This window comes from Spea bombifrons, chromosome 4 (genome assembly GCF_027358695.1).
Source record: "Spea bombifrons isolate aSpeBom1 chromosome 4, aSpeBom1.2.pri, whole genome shotgun sequence".
Lineage (NCBI taxonomy): Eukaryota > Metazoa > Chordata > Amphibia > Anura > Pelobatidae > Spea > Spea bombifrons.
The window spans coordinates 68,913,016-68,938,156 of record NC_071090.1 but is presented as its reverse complement, the minus strand read 5'-3'; the positions used below and the strand labels follow the sequence as shown (position 1 = coordinate 68,938,156).

The window sequence follows — 25,141 nt, the reverse complement described above, 5'->3', positions numbered from 1 at the left end:
TATCTGATCCATTTGATGTTGTTTTAATGGACATAATTAGCTTTTTTTTTTTTAAAAAAACCAAGAAAATAACTAAGTGACCCCAAACTTTTGAATGGTAGTGTATGTGTGTATATATATATATATATATATATATATATATATATATATATAGCATCTATCAAAAAATATACAGGTACAGAAATGTGATCACTTCTTATACAGGAATATATAGTTATATAGTAGGTGCAAAACACATAAGACTCCATAGCAATAATTTGCTCATTACCGGCTGCTGTTAATGAATACACAATTAGGATCAGGAACAATTTTAGCGCAAACAAAAAAAGTAGAGCAATCACCATAGCAACCAATAAACTGTTTTTACTGCTTGTTCAGCATTTACCATTTTCCACCAGAATGACAATGGCTTATATTGAAGAATTAGATACTTAAGTTAATCCAACACAATGAAAACATAATTCAATATTGCCTGGTGCGGGACATATATATATTAAACACCTGAATGATTGATTACCTTGAAAACTAAGTGCAGATTAAAAAAAAAAAAATGTTTGTCGGGTAGACGGTATACATTTGTTTAATGTTAGCATTAACCATTGTACCAGGCAGGCAACACTTTATGAATAAATCATCATGGGGATGCTTTATGACATGGTTTAATAATATAATGAAAGTCTGGATTTTTAATAAAACAAAATGTTTATATCCAGCCCAATTATTTCACCTAGAAAAAAAAAACAGAAAAAAAAAAAACATATGCGTCTTCTTTTCTTGAGATCTTGCCTCAGTGCTGGCAATAAAAATGTACAATTAGCCCAATCAGGCTGCAGATCCTAGATGTCACTGGTGAGCAAGAACGAGAGGGAGGACTCGGAGGCACAAGCCAGGCAGCTGGAAGTTGCAAGCAGTGATAGTGTGTCTGTGCAAAAGAGCAGGCAGCACACACAGTAACGCACACTTCAGAGGCTGCAGCACCGAATTCCAGCAAACTTTACCGCACATGCATAGAAAGCTGAGGCAGGAGCAGCCACCGCTTCATAGGAGATCCATTGAAGTAGCAGTTTTAAGAAACGGGAGCGAGTACAAGGAAGTGCACCTCCTGTGCAAGTGGAAGCGAGAATAGCCTTATATTATTATAAGAGATCTGTGTATTCCGGGCAGGCTGCGTTCACCGGCTGGATCCATCACCCCCGTTGGAAGTAAGAGAGCAGAACAGATCTGTGTTGGAGAGAGCAGGAGGCAGAGAGCGGGAGGAGGCTGGGCAAGCAGCCACCGAACATGATTTGAGAGACGGATACAGCACCTAAGAGGAGCCGGTGGTCCTGCAGCTTCACAGACAAGCTGCCGAAGACAGCTGCAGTGAATCAGAAGGGGTCATACTGAACGGGCAAGGACATCTATAGCATACATCCACACTGCGATCAGTTGTGGGTTTTTTTTTTTGCTATACGTAAAGGTGTGTGCATTACCCGGAGGCTGCTGAATATACGAGCGATACCTGTCTATTGGAGATCGGTTACTGGGGAGCGATCTGGAGATTAATAGAGCCATTTCTCGGAGTATTGGAGGGTTGGGGGGTTCTGCAGTGTCAATGCGGCTGTACTAAAGGAAGGGGGAGAAGAAGCTCATCTCCCAGGTAAGGATGGCTGGGGGGCAGGATTGGGGCAGTAATGTGCAGTATCAGTGCTGCACCCAGCTCCTCTGCGAGGCATGCAGTTTAGGGCTCACTGCTATTTCTATACTCCCCGGGGGGTGGTAATTTTCTTGTGTGTTGCCCTAGTGACTTTTCTCTATGTATAGATATACATTGATATATAGGATGGCACAGCCAGTGCCAGACTTATGAGCCCTGCCATGCCCTGCTCCATGCCTCCCTCATAACTGTGATGGGGATTCATTGCCCAGACGGACCACTTTAGTTGAGGAAGCAGTATTGCAGTATGGTGAAGACCCCTTAATCAATGGAGCCTGCAGAGCAAAGTGATACTGAGTGTGACTTTCACTGATGCCGCTAGTCCAGCAAATCTTTCCCCCTAGGCTACATGTTTTGGTAGCAGAAGCTTCTGATCTCCGGATCATATTTTCCTGCCCAAAATGTCCTTCAAAAAAGATAAATATCTACCTGCACCTCTCTCTATTTGCTGTGTATGGCATGTAGTACCGGTGACCATTTGGCATCAGGCACATATATATATATATATATATATACATTACATGTATGATTTTGCCCTGTCTTATTAAGCTTAATTAACCCCATAACAGCTAAAGCCAATTAATTTAGACTATCATTGTGTTTATTAAGCAGATTAGTGTGCTGGCAGCATGTGTGCTTGGATCTTCCCCCTACTAAGCCCTGCTATCCCCAGTGGCAGGATAATGGGCATGATGGAGCATTGGATCTGACCCCAGCACGATCATTGCAATGTGAGCTAAGTGAGGGCGGGTGTGTGTGGTAACCCTGCTACAAGGCTGCTTGGCCATTATCAGCAAGGGCAAGTATTTCTTCAAATTCGGAAGCCAACAATATTAGAGGCGAGACGAACCCAGACCATAAGGACATATTTTATAAAATGTCAAGTTTTTGTCATTTTTTGCACTATACATATACATGCACTTTATGCATATTTTTACAATAAAACTGTGATTTCAGTTTTATGTGTATTTATATAGCTGTCTAATTTTATAATTAGGATTATATATAATAATTTGTAAGTCCATATTGGGATATTTATGCACATACATGTTTTGATGTATATTATATATAATATATATTGCATACAAACGTGTTTGGCTTTATGACATAACTATATATGTATAAACATATATATATATATTATATGTAATATTTATTATTCAATATAAATGAGTACAAACTTTTGTAAGTTAATAACATTTGTGTAATGTAAACGTGCGGTACAACATAGCAGCAGCACCCACTGTGACTTAATGTACTGTATATCCCTTTAAATGGAATAAAAGTTTAGCTGGTGACCACATGCCAAAGTACGGTAATACAGTCTATGGAGGGACCATTCATTGGGTTTCATGTGTATCCAAAGGCACAGCTAGAGTAACTGATGCAGGAAGGAGCAGCCACTGCGATAAAACATTGGCTGCAGCACAATTTTGCTGTCTATTCCATAAGCATGAGGGTAGCGTGGATGGTTTGACGAGCGTGGTTATTTTCTGTGCCCTTTATTTTACTGCAGTATGCTCATTTAATATTGGTTGGCACTAACACAAAATGTAGATTTTTAACAATTGTCACAGATATGTGGCTCGCTATGTCCCCTTCTGCTGTTGCACTGACTGTAAAGTCAACCTCTATATTCACAGCGTCATTAAATTCAACTCCATGCCAAGCCCAATAAACCTTGGCAATCACCATGTCATCAACACCCTCAGTTTTTTTATGGCTCGACTTCACGAATGCCTCCAGTGACAAGTTTATTTGATTCTGAAAAGAAAATGCATGGTACAGTGTTTTCTATCAGCATGCATGCATATCGCTGTCCTTTCTGCATCGTTATTCATTTAGTGCACCTGTGCAGTTTATGTAGCCAACCCTTCATGTGCCAAAGAGGACAAAGCTTAATGCAATGCTGCACCAAGTACGAGTCTAGCCAACTAGCAGTGAGAGGAGTCTACACGTGGCGATATTTCACCTGCATTTTAGTAAGGGTTTTGTCATCTTCCACATCTCTCCGTATAAAGAATGAACTTTGGCTGATCCATTTAGCTGATGTTTTATAAATAAGCATGGTTGCCGTGTTGAGAATGCATCCTTTTTACAGATTACATGAATTAACACTTAGGTGGGATGAGGGTGTCTGCTTTAAGACTGAATGCCAAAGCCCAGACAGTGCTACCAGCAATAGCAATCAGTTACCTATAACTTACCTTCAGGAACAAAAATGATTTCTGGGACGCAATAAGGCATCTGTAGTAATAGAATCCATCAAACCATCCGCTACAGAAGAACCTTTATTTTTATATTTTTGTTAGGAATGATGTACAATTTCCAAGCATGATTGGAAGGATTAAACCAAAAGGCAACTTGTTATATGATAGTAAGCACTGCGTAAATTGTTGGCGCTATATAAACAAAAGATAATAATAATAATATTACTAGATAACCATAATCATGTTATAACCCCTTACGTACTGTCTTCTGTGCCTTGTGTGATTCGGGGAACAGGCTACCATAGAGCATTTATCTAGCATGTATACCTTGTTTCACAACTGACCCCCCCCCACACACACACATATCTGGTTAGTTTTCCCACAAATATAGTTACGCTTTGCTTATTTTCTATATGTATGTATTTTTTGTTTAATTGCGTCTTTCATTTTGGACTGATTTATGTTACAGTCAGTGTATTATTTTTGAATATCTGGTGTAAAGGAGGAGGTGCATAGAATAGGTTGGATGTTAAGAAGAACATTGTAAAAAAACACTCCACCTAACCATTTAGCAGCATTTATATTTGTAGTATTTGTTTTCTGATATTTTTTTATGTTTTGCACTTTGTCATTTGAATTTATTTTATGCCAGGAAAAGTTTTTTAATGGTTTACATTTTTATGGTGGACAGATGTGGCGCACCCTTGTGGTGTCGTATTGTTTCTCTTTCACACATGTGCTACATCATTAGCCAGACTCTATATATGTATCATTCAGGCTAATAGAATAATTAAAATGATATAATCTATAATAACAATAAAACTGTCTTTAAAGAAAGCTATTCCCAAAATCTGATGCTTGCGTTTGGTCTTTAAGGGCTTGAAAAGTCATGGTGTAGAGTTGTATGTGATTTAACACACAACTAAACAAATGTGAATCTGTGATAGGGAGTTGAAAAACATAAAACACAAAGCCTTTTCCAGTCTACCTTTTGTTTTTGGCAGTGTTTTCATATGATTTTTCTAATGAGACTTGGTCTTTTTTCTAAGAACTTTACTCTGCTAGTAGTATGCATCATTAAATGTTCACTCATATTCAGCCGAAGACAACAGTTAGTTATTTGGATGCCACTCATTGCTCCCAGATGGTTGAACTGACAGGTTGTGCCAAGTGATAATACCTTGTTAAAAGATAGCTGCTGTCCAGTACATAGTTTTCAACATGAGAAATGCAATGACGGAACATGTAATTAGTACTAATGCAAAAGAATACCAGCTGATATAGGCTTCAAAGCATAACGAGGTGAACTTTAAGCCATTGGTATTAGCTGCCCAATACGTCAAAGGATACATGTAGTCATGTGTTGTCTTCTTCAGTATCAAGAAATCACCTAGCCCTACTCGGAAAGTTCCAAAGTGATGAATAATCATTTATAGATCAAATACCCCACTGGGTAAGAGCTTATAGGGTAGGTGTATTATGGCATAAGAAGCCTCTTCATCTCAATACAGACATGTATAGAAAAACATGGCAATTCAGGAATTTGGAATAAACTGTCCTACTGGTTTCTTGCCCTATTCTCGTTGGCCATAATTTAACTTGTGCTTGTCGGTCCTATTTGCCTAACTGCATGCCAGTGTGTCGGTCAAAAATCACCATAAAGGACACACTGAAAAATAGTCTGTGTTTAGGCAACAATTTCTGTTTTTTTTAATGTATGAAAGGTCATATATAATCCATCATAATAATGAATAATATATTTTAACAGCTGTTAATTATTCTAATGACAATTAGAAACTAATAATTTAAGGAAACTGTGCTAAGAAGCATACCATCTATTTAACATAAACACTGATAATGTTGCCACTACTTGTTAACTCGTATTGAGAAAGTGGTGCGACTTTGATTGCCAAAGTTTCCATCTCTCCAATAAATGTGGTTGCATATAGATGTAGATTGCAAATGGAGCCATGTAGGTGACAGTACACAATATAATACAGTTCAGGAACTCCATAATTGTGCTAAAGAAGGAAAGTAAGGGTAGAAAATACACCTTAACAATTATTTCAACCTGTTTGCACCTTTGGTGCCCTAGCTTTTAATTGCTACATGTCATTCGGGGGAAAGTTGATGGGAGTTATAATCAGTCCTTTTAGTAAGAAATGTATTTAAACAAATAATTGTGTTCTTGTGTCTTTTCTTTTATTCTTTTACTGGTGGAAGGGGATTTTAGAGTGGAAGGGCACTTGTGATATGACAATCCTTGCTTTTTTTTTAATGGCATGCCAGCCATCTGATCTCACAATATATAAGCAGGCAGCATATTGGCACTTTTAGATTTTTTTCCTTGGTTACCATGGTAGCAAACAGCCATATTAGGTTGCCTGCTCCATGGGGTGATTGCTGTCTTTATTTGCTTGTTTTTAATGGTGGTCCTTATGTAGTCACAGGTACCCTATAGGAAACTTGGTTGGCTCCAGGGATCCACTTTCCCAACTACATATTACGTACATGGTTGGCACTGAAAGGGTTAATCATATTACCATTAACATTTTATTCTTCTGTACACTAAATAAACCAAAGTAATGGTTTTAGATTAAAATACACAATATAAACGTCCCAGAAGATCACCTTGTGTGTGTCCTATGGGGCAGCCATCTACGGTCCCAGAATTTGTTATTAACCTCTTTTTGTTCAGTCCCTGTCTAGGTTTGGTAGGCTTTGTAAAAGGTTGGGGAAGAAAAGTAAGAGTAAACAAGAGAGGAAACCAATTTTTACGCTTGCCCCTTAAACCCCATCGCTTTTTCATTACATTAAGAGGTGCAGCAATGTTTACTTTATCTACTTGTGTGTCAGCAAGTTGTTAAAAAGAATAATGGAAATCTTGCCTTGAAAGCGTTTATTGCGTTCTAATGCACTGTTCCAACAGTTTAGCTTTGTTGGCTATGTGTTTTATAATGACTATACCTGTTGGTTTGGAAGTGACATTTTTTATATGTAGCAATTGGAAGCATTTGTTTAACACCATATATATAGATGAGAGGTTGCAGAGAGAAATGTATTTTATGGCAAAGAGATCCTGACAAATAGCGCCCTGGTTGTTTTCACCTACAGTAGCTAATCAATCATTATCCATTTACTTCAAGCTTTAATTGTGAAATCATTTTATTCCTCATATGGGTGCATTGGTATTATTTTTATATATATATAGCACCATCATATTCTGTAGCACCGTACAGTTGGTAATAAGGACATAATAAGTAGGGAATACAATACGATTTTCCCCCCAAGTATAAATAGGTAGTTTGAATGCACTTGTCTCTGTTAAGGCAGCTATGACAACGCTGTCCAAAGTTCTAAAGATGTACAATATGTAGATTTGCATTTCACAGGCTGGAGAGCTGTGTATTGTTGGATAAGTGATGTAATACAATAGAACATATGGATATTTACGGCAACATTCCTACTGTAGCGCTCTGTTAGGTAATATTGTTTTATAACATTTCTCTGAATTTCATAGCTTTTAATGAACATGTGCACTGCAGATTTGCAAAGCCCCTTAGTTTGAAGGTTGTCTTGTAACGTCTATATGAAATCACAGCTAGTAAAAAAAAAAAGAAAAAGAGTACCACGTATTTTACTTATAATGCAATCAAGTGATGCTTTCAAATGCAAATGTTTGTAAATTAAGTGGCACTTAAGAATAATCTAATGGGTTAATATAATATGCTTTCATACGTAGATTCATTCGTAACATAATCTGGTATTTTTTTTTAGGATCTTACCTTTTTTTTATGGGGTTCTGCAGTTTTTGTTTTTTTAATTATTTGGCTTCACTTTTGTAACTGCTTCAGTCTTTTGTCCAGCATGCGTACACCAAGCCTTTATTATAAGCTCGTTCATTTTCAGAATATTGTTTTAATGAGGCAGGGCAAGAAGACCCACTGAATTAATATAGCTCAGACCTGTACTGCAGCTCCCACGTGGCCATGTTGCAATGCTCTGAAGCTTAATGCCGCAAAGTTAGGCGGGTGGATGGACATGCCTCTGGCCCCGCAGCGTGTTAAAGCAGGCATCAAATAACGTAGATTAGAAATCAATAATTGGGCCCAATTTTAATTTAGTTTTTGTTCAAATAAATGAATATACAACTTGGTATTGTAATTTTCCAATTTATTGACTATGCCCAGATCTTAGTATTGTGACACAGATCTATATAAACTTTCCTTTTATGAGTCCATGCACACATTGCCATTAACCCTCCAGAGTGGATTACTGTCAACGTTTGTCATCGAGTAAATTCATGGTAAAGCCTATGGGGTGGTGAAGCAATAAGGCTGACAAAAGTCCATGTAGGTCACTTCTAATCTGTGAGTATGGTTAGCAAAGGCCTCAATTTAGCATATTAGTAATGGCGGCCTACAGCACCTCATCGCACCCATTGTGCCACACATTTTTGCTGCATAGTACGCAGTCCAGAGGAAAGGCTGCATTCACTTTAAATGTCTCAGTACTATGACGTGTCTATCAGGAAGGAGCCAACAATGGCAGCTTCTACTCTCTCTAATGGGGAAACCAGTTTGTCAAAAGATAACTTTCTTTCTTAGTTCAGGGCACACAATGCATCAAAAAAAAAAAAAGCTTTATTTCCCCATTATTAAAATTCTTCACATCCATGAATACATGTATCCAATAAATGTGGTTGTGCATACATGTAAATTGCACAGTAGAAAATATACTTCAGGGCATACACACACAAGACTGGTTAAATTCCATAATTCACAACATGCATGCCTATTTGAGTACTACAACTTCCATCAGCCTTTTTAATTTTCTGGTTCAGGGTGCTGGGCAAAAGCTCATCAGCCAATTTGTTTATTTAAGAATATTTAAAAATGGAACTAATTTAATATCTCTTTGTGTCTATGTTCTTTGGCTTTTTTATGGGTTTTTTATTGGGTAGGGTGAGGTAATGCGATGGTGGCATGGCTATCCCCAATCCCTGCATCACTCAATGACCAAATCTGCAGTTTTCTCTTCATTTGGCTTTACTCTTTACTATTTCATGGGACTTCCCCTGTATTTAAAGGGACTTCCCCTGAGACCTTCCATGTAATTGGGTAACATAGCTGCTATTCTGCTCATGATGAGCTATACTACAAAAAACAATGTTCCGTGCTGCGTTTGCAGAAAAAGAGAAGCTAAGTGGTCACCATGTGTGTGTGGTTGGCATTTCAGCTATTTAGCTAATGACCATTTGCCACTAAAGTAGCTGTGAGCCCCATGACATTAGTTGAGCAGCGTTGTCCTTTATATGTTTAACTAGATGGGCCTGAAATACATTTGGAACCCCCCTAATAAAATATTGGACCATATCAAAATTATGAGACTGGACAATCTCTGTCTCGTCTATGGGCAAGTCATCAAGATTTCTTAAATGCTATCTACCTGCCATTTGTTTCATATACAGATCCCCCTTGGTCCTTCTTGCAGGGCGAACATTGTGGTAGTGAAACATTTCACAACTCTCTGACAAACGCATGGTTTAGTAGATAAACCCCTATACTTTCAGCGGCAAACATGGTACAACTCTGTATCTGTGACCAATAGTGACCCTGAGAATATACACTATAAATCTTTATAAAAGTGGCAGCCACACAGTGTCAAGACACTTCAAAATCATGCCAATATTACACAACAAATTACCTTAGCAGATGTTTCACTGAAAGCCTGATTAAAGGCAGGTAGAAGTACTTTGTTTACCAGCTACAAGGGTTTGCATATCCATTAACATCTATGGTAAAAGAGTGCTTAATACAGCGTCTAACAATGAATACAAGATAATGACCTATTGCAAAGGTTTAAAAGTGGGCAATCCTTTTTTAGACCACTTTTCAAAACTTAAAAAATATAATTATTTCTATTCTTTGTTTTTTTTTCAATAGAAATTAATGATATGCCCAAATCTCTCTTGTACCAAAGAGCATTAAGAGCCATTTATTCAAAGAACTGCCTGTCCCTTTATTCTGCCAGGCACAGTGTTACTCTTCCTGAAAGCAGTGCTAAAGATGATCTCCTGATATATATATATTTCACATCCTAAATTATCATCATTCCCATTGTTAAAATCATCTTACAGGCAAAGAACGAACTGTTATGTTGCAGGAGATGCTAGCAATGTCCCACCGGCTAGCTAAACTGCTTGGTTCACGTCAAAGGAGCCAAGAGCTGTGAGCCTGCATTGGTCATTTTAAAAATTATTTTTATTCCATTATACAGAGCGTTAAAATCTACAGCTTAGGAAATAAATTTAGTGGCAGCTGTTGGGGTTTGAACAAGTTTGCATACCAGGAAGATAAATACACTAATGCTAAAGTAGTTATTTCACATAATATGGGCTGTTGCATTCCATATTGGACAGCTTTTACCCATGAATAGTATATTGTTTGTCCTCTTTTATACTGACTGCGCTTTAAATGAAGATTAATTATACTTTAGTTATCCATGGGTGTTGCAGATGTGTATACTTACTTAGAAGAGGAATAATGATTAATTAGCGCTTTTTCAATTCAAATAAGAATTCTCACCAAGGCTGTCCTGCAGACATCATATGGACCCTACTTGATGTGTCCATGAATTAACCCTTGATGGGACTATTTTTTGTGGAGTAGTTAATCCAGATAGGAAAGTGTATTTAATGTTATATTATAGTTGTAAGGGTACACTTTATGGAGGAGCGTGCACACATGAATCGTTATTAAGCTACTGCCATTTGAAGGGATCATAGACACCAAAACCAGCAGACAAGATGGTCAAGAGTTTTACATTGCATTTTACTGTGGTTGATTAGCATAAGAAAGGAGGGTTTCAATAAACATCACATGGAATCAGGTGATCAAGTTCTTGGTTATGTCACACTGGAATTGCAATAATTACCTCCCTATTGTGTGTCAGTTCTCATTGGAAAAATTGTCTCCCCAAAGTGGGGTTGGTGGGGCAGTTTTCTGGAGAGTTGGAAGTTTATCACACTGACTTCTCTATACCTTAAGAAGGTGTAAGCGTCCGCTCCAAGATTAGCATCAAAGGCCTCTGCATAAAGTACTTCAAAGCCACTTCACTGATTGATCTATACATTATATGGACCAGCTGCCCTTCTTGCAAAGAAATTGATAAGTGATGTCCTTTAACGCATAGTGAATTAATGGAGCTGAAACCACAACCTTCTTGCCAATTCTCTGTTTAGCGAATAAACCCCAGTGCGTTTCTGAGGCTACCAGTTGCCGACTGTCTTGAGAATGCATCTTACCTATTGCTCAACAATTGCAAAAGCTGGCTTCTTCTCCTCCCAAGTAATTTGGCAGCATCTTCAATGGGAACTCTGATCCCCTGTGGCAAATTTCCCTAAGATTAATGAGTGTTTTTCTATTACCTTACTGTTATTAGAGACATTTGTATATATGTTAAAAAAAAAAAAAAAAAAAGCTGTAATAGAAAGCAACCATCAAGTGCATAATTATACGATCCTCATGGTGATTGTAATGCAGCATAGCTTTTAATGAATGCAAATCAGCAATTGTTCATAAAGCATTAATTCACATCCGAAAGGCCCTTGAAAAAATACAAATATTATAGAACACAGTCGTGGTATTTTCAAATTTCCTAAAAACATTGTAGAGGTCAATCAGAAAATCCTGAAGGTTATGGCCAGTGTTTATATTTTGGATGTTAAAAAAAATTAAACAACAACAAGAAAAAAACATCAATGATTTTTTCAGTTGTGGATTTGTGCTGAAGGAAGTTGCATGCTGTGCCGTGATACATAGCATCAATATACAAGATTGTTATATTAGTGCTTGTAGCTTGAGCATCATAAGTGATTACACCGGTGATTTTATCGACATTAAACTGTTTGTGGCATGCAGATTGAGGGGATACAGGGCAATGAATTAGCAGTGAATCAAGTCCCAGCTGATGTAATGAGAGCGGCAGCAGTTTACTGTAAATTAAAAATATCTGGCAGGGCCAACAGGAGTATAACTCACGGCCTGGCATTCGGATAGCGGCGGCTTCAGTTAAGTAGCTCCTCTTAAAGCAAATTCTGACAGTGGTAGTGATTGATCCGTGCCGTTATTATGATATAGCTATTTAATGTTGCATTTACATTATTTCACCTAAGCCCTTCGCTGTTGTCTTCCAGCTTGATCACAGATCTGATTTGCAAATAGCCCAGTAGTCATGGAAGGGGGGGCGTTTATGTATGTATGTATGTATTTTATGCTGATCCATGCAGTTTATTTACTCATTGCAACCCTACATTTAAAATAATACACTTAAAAGGACTATTTAGTGCCCCGCCAATGATGAATGCATATTAAAGTCCTTTGTAAACTGCAGGTTTATATAAATATAGAAAAAAAACTGCATTCCTCGTGTTCTTATTCCTCTTCATGTCTGACAGCCACCAGTTAGAGCATTTAAATTCCTCTTGAGAAAGTATAATATCTCTAGTTGAAAGCTGTGATCACTGGCTACAGAGACGTTTAGCCTCCAGGTGTCTGCTCTTGGGACAGCTGTTCCTACAAGATATAAGATGAAATATAGTGTTCTGGATGGCAGCGTCATTGGTGTTTCTCTAATCGGAGTTTCTCTTTAATCACTAAGTGGTACATGGATCAATCTACATTCATGTTATACATTTACGTCATACAAACACATCACAAGCGTTAAGTCCTATGCAATTGGATAGTACATTATCACAAAGGGTTAAAATATAGTCACCCGGTTGTTATCCGATGTGATCTGCTGTCTGTTTGTATTGCCGTTTTTTCTGTAACACAGAAGAAAACATTTGCTGATTTCTGGAGGGCCTTGTAAAGCAGAGAGGTACAGAAGTTACTTTATAAGTAAATCTAGCCTTTCGCCAACATGTAAGACACCTGCCTTGGCAATTTCCTCTGTCAGGGAATAGGTTAATGTTGAATAGTTTTCTTCTTCTACTTCTTTTGCTAACATACATTTACCCGGGATTCCACCGAAACAACCATGCTTCTTTTGCCCTCTCTGTCCCATGGGTCCTCACACAGTAAATGAGGCTTTTAGAGGAAACGTGGCCTCCCCCTTAGGGAGAGAATGGAAGACACTAAATAATTAAATAATCCTTTTCACTGCTCTATGACTGGGAGCTTTACTGAGTGAGATGAGCTCAGGCTTCTTGCACCATCTGGGCTTACGTCTAATCTTTAAAAACCCACAAACTCGTCACGCATACAGTTTGACATTTCTGCATTTACACATAGCATTATCTATGGAATTATAACGTATATAAGATAAATGATTTAACATATACTGTAGGTATATACCACTCACAGCCTATATATTACTGAGCAACTTAAAGTTGAAGATGCTTGTTTTGTATTTCCCTCAACACAAAAATACATTCATATATACTGCAATAAAACATTTAGGATGCTTTTAGGACCGTAACTATGTATAATGTCTGTCTATCAATCATGTGTCATAAGTGGGTCAGTGCAGAGTCTCTTTGGCTGGCTGTCTGAGCATTTCTCTATTTTTAGATCTTTAGACCATTTATTTTCCTTCTTTTCACATTTTTTTGCCCAATATTGGTCAACTGCAGTCACTTGCAACATGAACTCGTGGTAAAGCTAACCCAGATTATCATGTGCATTTAATTGTATGTACTAAATCTAGTCACATGCCCAGATCTCACCATTCGCTAAGACGTACTGTTTTGTTAATGGACCAGGCAAAAGCCAAAGTGATCTCAGCTTTCCTTAAACTAGCCCTGTAACTAATAACTGTGTATGAACTGTGCTACTACCTGTACACAGAGAATTATTACAATACAGAGATCTTCTACAAATTTGGTGGAATAGAATTAGACAGGTAATAAAAAATGGATCAAAGTGAAGCATTAACCTTTAAAAGTTTCTAAGAATGTGTATTACAGATGTCCTTTTTTGTATCAAAGCCAGTACCCTGGCCAGCTCATGGCACCTATGAGACAAGCAGTTGAATTGACTCAACATTTACTTTTGTGATTTAAGTTACTAAATCAAGAAGCAACTTAAATGTGTCTGTGTTTCTTCTGTTTCTCTGCAATTCCCAACCTGCTTTCTCTACAAAAAAATGTTTGAAGGTCTATAACTTTCTTATTTCATAAAGCAGACAAGTATAATAAGGCATCACTGCCCTTCTGGTTACTCACATGCATGCAACTGGGACAAGGACATTCACAATTTCAGTAATTCTCTTTTTAGGGTGATTATTATTATTATTATTATTATTAACAATAATAATAATGACAACAATTAAATTAAATATATAATAGAATCATGCAAAAAATGCCTTTTGGACCATCTAGTTCAAGATTTTTCTTAGTTCTTCTCATTGTCTCATGCTCAAGATAAACTTATGTTTATCCTACCTATATTTACTTAACATCTACCGCTTACACTGGAATGCTATTCCAATCTACCCTCTGAATTTGTTACTGTGTTCCCTTTTGGAATATACAGATGGATAAAAAATACAGATATATATATATATATATATATATATATATATATATATATATATATATATATATATATATATATATATATATATATATAATTTGTTTTATTGTTTACATCACAAGATAAATACAATTTCCCACTATACACATGAATGAAGAGAAGGTAGCTCTTGCTAATATATGTAATTAGCTTTTATTTTCATTTTATGCTCCAGTAGCATTATTATTGCATTGAGCAAGTTGAGTACAGCGTTCTATGTGGATCCTTTTGTAGTGACATCTTGTCACAAAGAACTAATCTTGTTTCAACTGAAATCTTTTTTTTTCTGTGCAGAGGTCAGGTCCCAGGTGATACCCAGCTAGTTTTTTCCAAAAATAAAAAGAAGGGATGTGAATCCTTTAAAAGGAATAGAGTTATATCTATCAGATGTAAGTGCATACAACCACATTCTGTGAACTGTGCGTGTTGACATGACTGAACCCCTCTTGGTTGCAATGGCTTTTTAATAAACCATAATCCCCTTTGTTTTTCTGAGGATTGCTTGCATTCAAAAATAATTGATTTGGAAAATATTTGTTTATTTCCAAGGTGTTTGGCTATGGTATGGTTCATTGCTTTCACATGACAGTAAGGGCTTTGAAGTTCCTGTTACTCGGTATTTTCACTCTTAGATAGAATGAACACCATTTAAAAAAATAAAACAAATATGAACAACTAAAAAAGTTGTCATGGTTGCTTCTTTCTAATTAGTAGCTAAAATGTATAATGAAATTGGTGAGCTAAAGCCATAATACCTACAAACTCCCTTTTTTAGTGAATAAATACCGGTAGCTGATGTATGGCAGTGATGCATAGGAGTCTCTGGATCTGGAAGGGAGTTGGCTGGCTTTTAGCTTGGCTTATGTGTGTTTTGGTGCCTCCTCATTTCTAACCGCTTCAGTAAAGAATCTGTGTTACAATAATCAAAGTGCAGCTTCCACTGTCCTGCATGTGGATTAACTTAACCCCTTTAGGACAATGGGCGGTCCCTATACCCATAGAAAGCAATGCATTTTGATTGCAATGTCATTAAGGGGTTAACACTAAACTGTGTTTTGGTAAAATCAAAACAAAATAAGATACAGTGTTAGTATTACCGGTATTATCATTTATTGATTTATAAAGCGCCATCATATTCCGCAGTGCTGTGCAATGTAAAGCACAGCTATGTCTGTATGTTGCTCAAAGCATATGAACTCCAAATCATGAAAAGTCTACATTGGGTTTACAGAGAAAAGTTTGGTGTATAGAGAAAAGATTGTATAATAAGTGGGGAGCAGAGGCAAATCAGACAATATAGCAATTTGGGAGATCATCTGATGCATCTGTATTCAAGAATTGCAAATGAAGGGGTGATATAGTAGTTTACTTTAATCATGGTCATGGTGCTGGCTTTCTGTAATGGACATTTGATTTTCTTCTTGATGTTCCCTTTTATCCTAGTTTATTTATTACTTTAAAAAGTACTACTTTAATAAGTAGCTGCTTCACTGTTCTGCTTTCGCAGGTAGCGGAGGGCAAGGGGTTGTGGGTCAGTTGGAGAGATCCCTTGATCTCCCTTCACTGGCCTAGAGAACTGTAAACAATCAATAGGTCTGTGCTTGCATCGCGAGGTGGCTCTTCAGCTGAGGAGGATGGGTGTCTGCACTGGCCTCCCCTTCCATACTATTGGTACACCACCCAACACAGGTGTCCCAATTTGGATACCTGAAATGTTGGGGGTACATAAATGAATTTATCCAAACAATGCATAGGTTATATTATTTTCCTTTTCCAAGCAGTGCAATTGTTTGGGCATATTAATCAACTATTGCCTCTGAGGCTGGCCAAAGCAATCAACAGTGGGCTACGTTACACATATGGTACAGTTTAGTGCAGTATCCATTATCAGTAAGCATTCCTGGTTAAAGGGAAGATCCAGTTGCATGTATGGTGATGACCTTGTAGACTTATAGACTATGGAGACTTATTCTTCTCTGGGTAGGGAAATCAATAGTTTATTCACTAATAAAAATACCTGTATGTTTTAAGGCTAGAGTTCGTTGGTAGAAAATGAATAGACACAAAGAACAAAATTGATAGGTAGTTAATTCTATGCTGCCTGCTTCATCAGCAGGTTTCGTCAGAAGTAATTGTGTATAGTAGTAATTTTCTACTGATTTGGAGCAAAAACTTCCACAGTAGACATAGCCTTTATATCACATCAATCAGTTTCTTTTTCAGCATGGGTTCCATAATGTAGTACATGGACAGCCAGTTACCTGGATCTTTAGCCCAGTAGTTTAGGATTGGTCTGTAGTGAACACATTGAAAGAGGGTGCATATGTGGCAGGTAACATTTATCAAGGCCCCTTACTCTATATATTGGTATTCTGTACTGAAATTACTATTGAGTCCTATATGTTCTGTATTTACAAAAATGAATGTTACTCTAAGTGACAGGAGGCATACACAGTGGAAAGTACAGCATGTGCCACTAATTCATATTTAATAATAGAAGGTAACCATTATAATAATTCTGTTGTGTTCATGCAAACTTAAGGACAAAAACACCTGTGTATCCATCTGTAGAACACAGTATACTACTGGAAGACTCAGGAATCCCATCAACGCCAAGTTAGAGAAGGTTAAGATAAATTCAAGACACTTTTATATTATGCTATATTTAAGTGCTTGCATATCTTTAAATCTTAAAGAAAATGATTATGTTTCCCATGAATGAAAACTGGATTAAGCCTTTAGGAACAGATTATAGTAAAATAATAGATGCAACGGAACACAACATGATCTTTATTTTATAAGAAGCAACATCTACAATGTTAATGTGCAAACCGTTAAAGGTAATTACCGAAAAAAAGCAAAAAGTTGAAATTTAATATAATGTGTTCTTTAAACACAGCAGGTTTCCTTGAAAGTCTTGTCCTGCCCTGGTGTGTTCTGTTGCCTGCTTCTGTTATATCTAATCTTTTTAGAAACATGGCCTCCAGTCTTATCCATGGTATTTGAAATGATGCCCCACCAGTGATCCGTAAAGGGGCATCACTGGCTTCATTATTTCTGCTGGTAATCTTGCTCAGCACACGCAGCTAGTAGCCTGACCCTTCCTCTGCTTTTCCAAAGGCTTAGCTTTAAGCTTGAGGATATATCATGTCCAGGGGGCCACGTTTACTCCAGGACAGATGTTTTTTAAAGGGTCCCTGAAGCAATAGAGTTACATTAGATTAATATCTTTCACCTTCATTGCCTTCAAGCATTTGAGGCTGCTCGTAACATGCATTTCTTCGCTGGCATCAAGTGCTAGGAGGAAGTTTTTATATTATTTATCTGTGACCTTTTAGAGCTCCGCTGGATCCTGTGATTTCTCGCTCTGTCTCACTGCTTTGCATGACAGCGCATGCTAGCTTAGAATACTGCTCTCAACATTTACATGGTTGCCAAAAATTGCCAGGGATCACAGTGCTATTGATAGCTTCTGGAACTCTGAGGATAACGTCCATTTTTTATATATTAAGAAGTTATAAATGTGTGAAGGGATAATTACAAACAATTTCTATGGTTTTACATATCGGGACATAATAACAATCATCTATGCCTTAACAGGTCTACAAATTAGGTAAACATAACAAAAGATGAACAACAACACATGACATATTACACCGCATCATGATTTAGTCAACAAAAACCAGAGAAATCAAAGAGGATTACTTTTTTCCCACAGATGCAATAACTGATACATTTTTATATAGAACCTGAAGTAGTAGTCACGAAAGCCCTACTCAATACAAAGTAGCTTCATTGCCCAACATTAAATTAATAAGAGCATTGACCGATATGTCTACTAAGCCTAGCACCTGATGTTGAATTCAATATGCTTGAGGCATGTGAGGGACACATCACTCCATCATGCGCATCAGCAATAAGACAGATTGAAAGGATTTGGAATGGTAGCAATGCCCAATGGTTTTCTCATGGATCAGTTAAGCCATGATCACTTTTCAATTAGGTCTGACCAGCTTCATGCTTAGAAACACTGCCAGTTCACTGTAAGATGACATACGTCAGCACTTAACTCAACAGAGGCCTACAACCCTACTAGGGAAGTTAATGTGCCACTGCCGTATGACTAACTGGAGCAAGGCTTAACAACTCTACAGATGGCTTCACATAGAAGCTCTGCAGAAAGCAGGAGGCTTGGGACTTTCTTTTAACGCCGTTTAAAAAAAATTCACTCGACTGTTAGTTTAAGATGCCAAAAACATGGGCTCCTAGCTGTTGATGATATGTATCATCATTCATCATATCCTAGATTAGTTAAAAGTTACATCTAACTAGAGAGCCTTCAGAAATATTCCTGCTTTTTTTATCCTACTTTTGCAGACAGGAACTCAAATGCCTCGAATAAATCTGCATTGCGCTTTTATACATTTATGGACTGTCCGCACAGAAGGGATCACTGTATCCTGCTGGCCCTTTCCTAACGCTCACTAATTTTTTGCTTGCCAAGACATCTCTCCTGAAATTAAGCTAGGTTGATTGTTCTATTGTAAGCCTGAAAGCATCAGCGTGAAATTTTGCATATAAACATTCATGTTGCTCTGTTATGGCTTCCTTGTCGAACTGTCAGTCTAATTTTATGACCTCACATGGATGCTGGCGGCTGCTTTGTATGGATTTTGTGTTGAGTGCTGATTTTAATTGCCATATGTGGGTTATCATTACTGTACTTAGTAGAGCATTATACACTTTTACAGTTATTTTGCATAACTCACTGCAGTCTGACCCCTATTTGCTGCCAAAATGGATTCATTATCCGGTGGTGAAGGGGTTTGATGGGGAGTTATAATTTACAAAGTGCTCTGGTAATACCAAATCCAATCAACAGAAACACATGATATGTCATTTATAATCCCTTTATGCAATTCTCAGATGCTTCTTGATTTTAAATCCCAACACCCTCAGTCTGGTACCTCCAAAAGGCAGTTGTGGGACTTCAGATAATATATATATATATATATATATATATATATATATATATATATATATATGATAAGAACATTGTAATGACCTTCTTTAAGTACAAAAGTCAATACTAGAATTTTGTAGTCGGAAAACTTATAAACTTACTCTCAGGATGATTACAAAAACTTAAGTAAGCACTCACATTACCACTGATTCCCTTTTGGTTTTTAAGAATCTTACGCATGTTTAACCCTACTTTGAATGACTACATATTGGGCTGGATTTTTTTTTTTGCTAGTGATAAATCTATCAAAGTAATTGATAAGTAATCCTCCTATAGACTACAATAAAAAAATATAAGAAATGGTTTTACACCAGTAAATGAATCTAGACCAATATATTTTTAATTGTTTTATATAGTGCTATCAGTGCTGTGCAAAGGGTAGACAGGACATAACAATTAGTATATAACATAACAATATACCTGTTTTTGTCCCATATTTTTCTATTACAATATATGGGAGGACTATTCCAATAATTGTGATAGACGTATCTCTGACATTGAATTCAGTCCCTTGTGTATATGGATATGGTAGAACTGGCTACAACTGCATTTATTTCCCTTCAGCACAGGTTTGAATTCTCCTTTTGAGCACATAGTCTGCCTATGCCCACAGCACAGTTTAACGCTTTCACTGCCAGATGGACATGTTGCACATGACAACACAAAATATGTAGCAGATATTGTAATTTTTCCATAATGAGCTCTCCGTTTTATTACACCGTTACTTTTAATTTATCTGACGTTTTTTTTTGCTCATGGCCTTAAAACATTAGCAAGCTGGTGAGTGATGGCAATGAAGGGAACAAAGCTCTTCCCTGCAGTTTATCTGGGCTTTGCTTCCCTTTCTAAGTATCTAATGCGACAGTTATACTGTCGCAGCTATTAAAGAAGCCACCAGATAGTTAGTCCTTGGCATACACAACCTACAAATTGTAGTAAATAATGCATGGCTCGCTTTTGTTTATTGAAGCTCTTTATCTGTTGGTTGATCAGCCATTGGAATATAAAGCACTCTTAGTGTTTTAATCCAAGATCCATCCACATTGCAGTTACATCAGTATAAGTCAGTGTTTGCAAACATCTAAAAAGTCTATTTCTAAAATGCTTGTTGTCATTATGCTTGCGTTGTTGAACGACGGCAGAGGGCAGCTGTTTAAAAACACACACAGTGGGTAGAAGACTGTAGAAGACATAATGACTTTGTGTAAAAGTTAGTACTGATGCAATCAGCAAGGAGATTTTGTTGGTTGCTATGGTGATTGCACTTTTTCACCACTGCACCAGATTTTCCCTTTGTATACAAACCCTAGTGTTTTGCATTTATTTATTACTATTGTCGTGTGAAAGTTGCCACTACAAACACATTATTGCCAGTCCATGTTCCCATGGTCTTCTCCCAATACAGGGGCATATGTTTAAAACTGGATAATTGGAAAACTCACAACAGTCCTGGATATCGGAGACCAACAAAGTATTTAATAGGTATCAGTATATCAGTGATTAAATTACAAATGAAAATAAAACACTGGCAGCTTGATGGTTTCAAATTCCCATTCTTGGCCGTCGTCATACCTGGGAACTTCCAAGTACAGGCTACCCGGAGCTCTCCATCATTTGGGTGAGAGGCTGTCGGTTCAGGCAGAACATTTTACTGGAACTCTTGTTATTTCAGTATGATACATTTTATTATACAGCAATAGTTGTTCCTTCCCTAAATGTTACATTTCAGAGCATCAGTATTACAGGTTTACTACATGTGATCCATGAGCATTCATCATATATTGGTCAGCAAGATTGTTTTGAGAATTAATTTATGCATTGAACATGGTATTCTGTGACCTAAAGCATAATCATTACTATTATTCCAGATAAAACCCCACCTCTAGTTTATATGACTGGCAGATTGGGAATGATGGTGACTAAATATACAAATATTCTACAAATCATTTTATCAGGCTGGTTACAATACCCAGTGTTTGCTGATTTAACTCAGCTAATTGCTGTTATCTCTTCATTGTTCAGCCTTAGCTGATTAATTGATGAACGTGAGATGTAAACAGATTTTCACCTCTGTTACAAGACACATACAGGTATCATCACCACGGCATTTCCATTTTAAAGGAGAAGTACATGAAAAAACGAGGCTTTGTACAATATTCAAAAATATTAACATGTGACATAAGAGCTTTCATACAGGGTGTAAATTATATTGCTTAACTGCTTAAAGACTGTAGTTCTTAGTCCTGGTATATTAGTACAAATCCCCTACAGGATATTTTTATTTAGTTTTGGGGTAGTTAGTTTTCCTGTCGGAGTGTCCTTTTTAAACGTATCTCTTTATATAAATAGGTATTGCATGTGTAAAAGGATTGGTTATATCTTCTTGATGTCAACCAAAGTAACAACTGTGAAATGATTCAAATATTATTCAATATCAAAAAGAAAACCATAAAGTTCCTTTTTTAATATCCCCCCCAAAAATATGTATTCAACATTTGTTTCAATCATTTTTAGAGTAAAAAATGAAGCGCTGATAGAAGATAAACAAAGAAATATAAATAATCAAGGATTGACGTTTGAGTGTTTTATTCTTCAGTAAAAGTACTATAAAGCATGCCTGGATCCATTGAAATAATTTGTATACTACATGAGTAACTATTATTATGTACAGATGGCGTCATAAATATTGTGCAAGAAAGAACAAAGGAACAGTTTGTGTGGAGTGATGAGGATTTATATTCAGTTCTGTCATCAAAGGATAATGTATAAACCATAAGTTGTAGAATAACATTAAACAGAACTTTAGGTGTATTACTAGCACCACTATATACATACATACAATAGTTACCCTGTAGGGTGCTCATATCAGATAATTAATTTTTTTGCATCATTTTTGCATGGCACCAGTAGATTCTACAGCTCAGTGCAATAAGGTAATTTTAAAACAAACCAGATGACATACGTTATGACTTGCTATAGTTTGTGTAACTTTTAATTCATCCTAGATGGCCCAGTTAGGCATTTTCAACCCTAGAAATAGAGATGTCCCAGACTCTACTAGGTGTACACATGGTTGTATGTACACAGTGTCTCCCTTTGTTTTCTTTGTTAATCCTCTGATAATGAGCAAATGAGAAGTCCTTTAGTAACCTACTGCTAATGGGGACATTCCCCAAAATGAGTTAACAAAGGCCCAAGGGGACCATATTTTATTTTTTTACTGCTCCGTAATCACCATTTACTCCTTTTTGGATGGAAATGTGATTACGAAGCCACAGTCTGTTCTGACATGGAATATGCAGCTTCTCTTCACTTCATATCTTTTTATTGATATCTGATATCCATGCCTTACTGAGGAAATTAGATTAAACATGACTTGTATCGCTTTAGGAGATTTGTGTAGCCATCTGGGCTGGGACAATTTTGTCTGTACTTTTTGTCAACGCTAGGATGATGCTAGGAAACTCTTTGTGTCTGCCGAGCTTTAACAGAAGCTACTTCCACCTGCTCCAGTGGAAATAAAAGCTAGTTCACATCCATTCTGAGCCATGTTTCTTTTCAATGTGTTTCTGTCTTGCTGGAGAGAAGAGTTGTTTGACCACTGGGAGCTCTCAATATGTATTTTTAAAATGATCTGTCACGGGAGCAGATGGCAAGAGAGAATGAATACTAGGAGGAGTTCTTCCAGGTCACACAGTACTGATGGATGTTCAGGGGTTCTCATGGAGAACAGTCTAGAATTTATGTATCAAATTAATCATTTTCATTCATTTCATTCTACATTATGCAAATGTGTGTGGAAATAGACACTTTTAGTAGCGATGCTGTAGAACTGTTGTTTTCGGGCGCATAGGTTGGGAGGCAGTGCCAGGTTTAATTGATGATGTGATTGTGCAAATTGTACTGGACTTACATAAACCAAGTGATGGCCACCTTGGTGGAGAGGTCTGGTCTGTAGAGCTCCTCATTGTCCATGTCACCTGCTCAGTATTTCTGGTCACATTAGTAGCAATTCTTACAGGAAACCTGATGAGGTTGAGCTGAAATGACCAGGAGAAAATGCTTGACAAGGAACCTTCTCTGACTGCTTTTGGGTAGAGGAGGTTCTAAACTAGGTATCACTATTACAACATTTATTTCTGACTTCTTTACCTCAGTAGTTATTAATGAACCATTAAATGAGTATAGCATAAATAGTTTTACTTGTAATTTAGAATCAATTCATTGTTAAAAAAATTGTTAGTTCTGCCACTAAAGATGTTGATCTATTTCCCAGGTGACCAGAAAGTTTGATTTTACATCTAGTAATAGGGAGCACTACAACATATATGAATGTCTGTTATTCGGTAGTGTAATGAAGAAGAGGTTTGCAAATGTCTGCTGGGTATTGTTGATCATGGATCCGATCTTACTTAAAGAATCACTGAATTAGTATCCCATACAGAGTGTTCCTTATACTATCTTTTATTATATAAGCATGAGACCAATTTTACATTCCTAAAACCGTACGAAGCAGATGGTATGTAACAGCATGAGAAAGAAGCATGTTAACCCATTGAAATATGCTACAGTGCAAAGAGAAGGTTCTGTTCCTCACATTCTATTTTTGTCAGTATAATGTGTAAGAGATTCCAACATATGGTATATATATATAATTTATTTTTAGAAGACTGCTCTTAGAAAAAAAGACGATCTTTTCTGAATAATATTTAGAAATTTTTTTCATAGATTAATTGTGTATATATATATATATATATATATATATATATATATATATTTCCTCCCTGCTTCTGCCTCCACTTGACTCCACTGACTATTGTCACGTTACGTTAGAAATACACACTTTAGTATGGATAAATGTTGATTTAAAGGCTATATTTTAAAAAACTAAACTATACTATTTTAGGTATCCTTAAAGGCTATTGTTATTTAGTGTGGTGGCTGAGTCAGTGTGGATTTTGCACCTAATCACATGTATAATTAAAATGTGCATTGCTAGGTTCGTCCTTTCTCATTTTTGTATTTTTTTCTGAAAATAAGGAAACATGAACGGTCCAGATATATTGTCCCAACTCCATGACGGCATCGATCCTAGTAAATTAGATGCAATTCGCAATATAAAGTAACAGACAAAGTAACATGTAAGCACATAACTTCTTTTAATTGGTAATAAAAACAAGGCCAGGCAACTTCTGCATAGCGCGTTTCATAGCAACACAATGACTTTTTATCCATAGCTCCCATTGTTCTCATAGTTACCTCACTCTTATATTATTTCTATTTTCAAGAACATTTTTTTTAATAAAGGTGTTGATTATGTAAATGTCAAAGGTGAATTTAATGTGAATTGCTTGAATTTAGTTTATAATACAGAATTTATTAGTAGAAATGAATACTGTTCCCTGCCAACCTTGGTAACATCAGTTTTTGAGCTGATGGGTCTCATTTGCTTTTAGGCCAAGTGCAAGTTTTTTGAAAAAAAAAACCTTATTAAATACTTAACATTATTATTTTAATGTAAGCCATAGAGTCTGTTCGTCATACAGTTTGAAATTCAGAAACAACATACTCTCCTTAACAATGTTTATTTATGGAATAAAAATGATGCTCGACTTTTATGACAACATAATTTCAT

General features: G+C 36.7%; 1 protein-coding gene across 1 annotated transcript in view; it reads left to right on the top strand.

Moving 5' to 3' along the window:
• Positions 1–944: 944 nt before the first annotated feature.
• Positions 945–25,141, top strand: part of PLXNA4 (plexin A4) — a 313,936-nt gene continuing 289,739 nt past the window's right edge. Inside the window, exon 1 of the mRNA XM_053462914.1 lies at positions 945–1,639. The gene's annotated coding sequence lies outside the window, so the exon portion shown is untranslated. The remainder of the gene's footprint in view (positions 1,640–25,141) is intronic.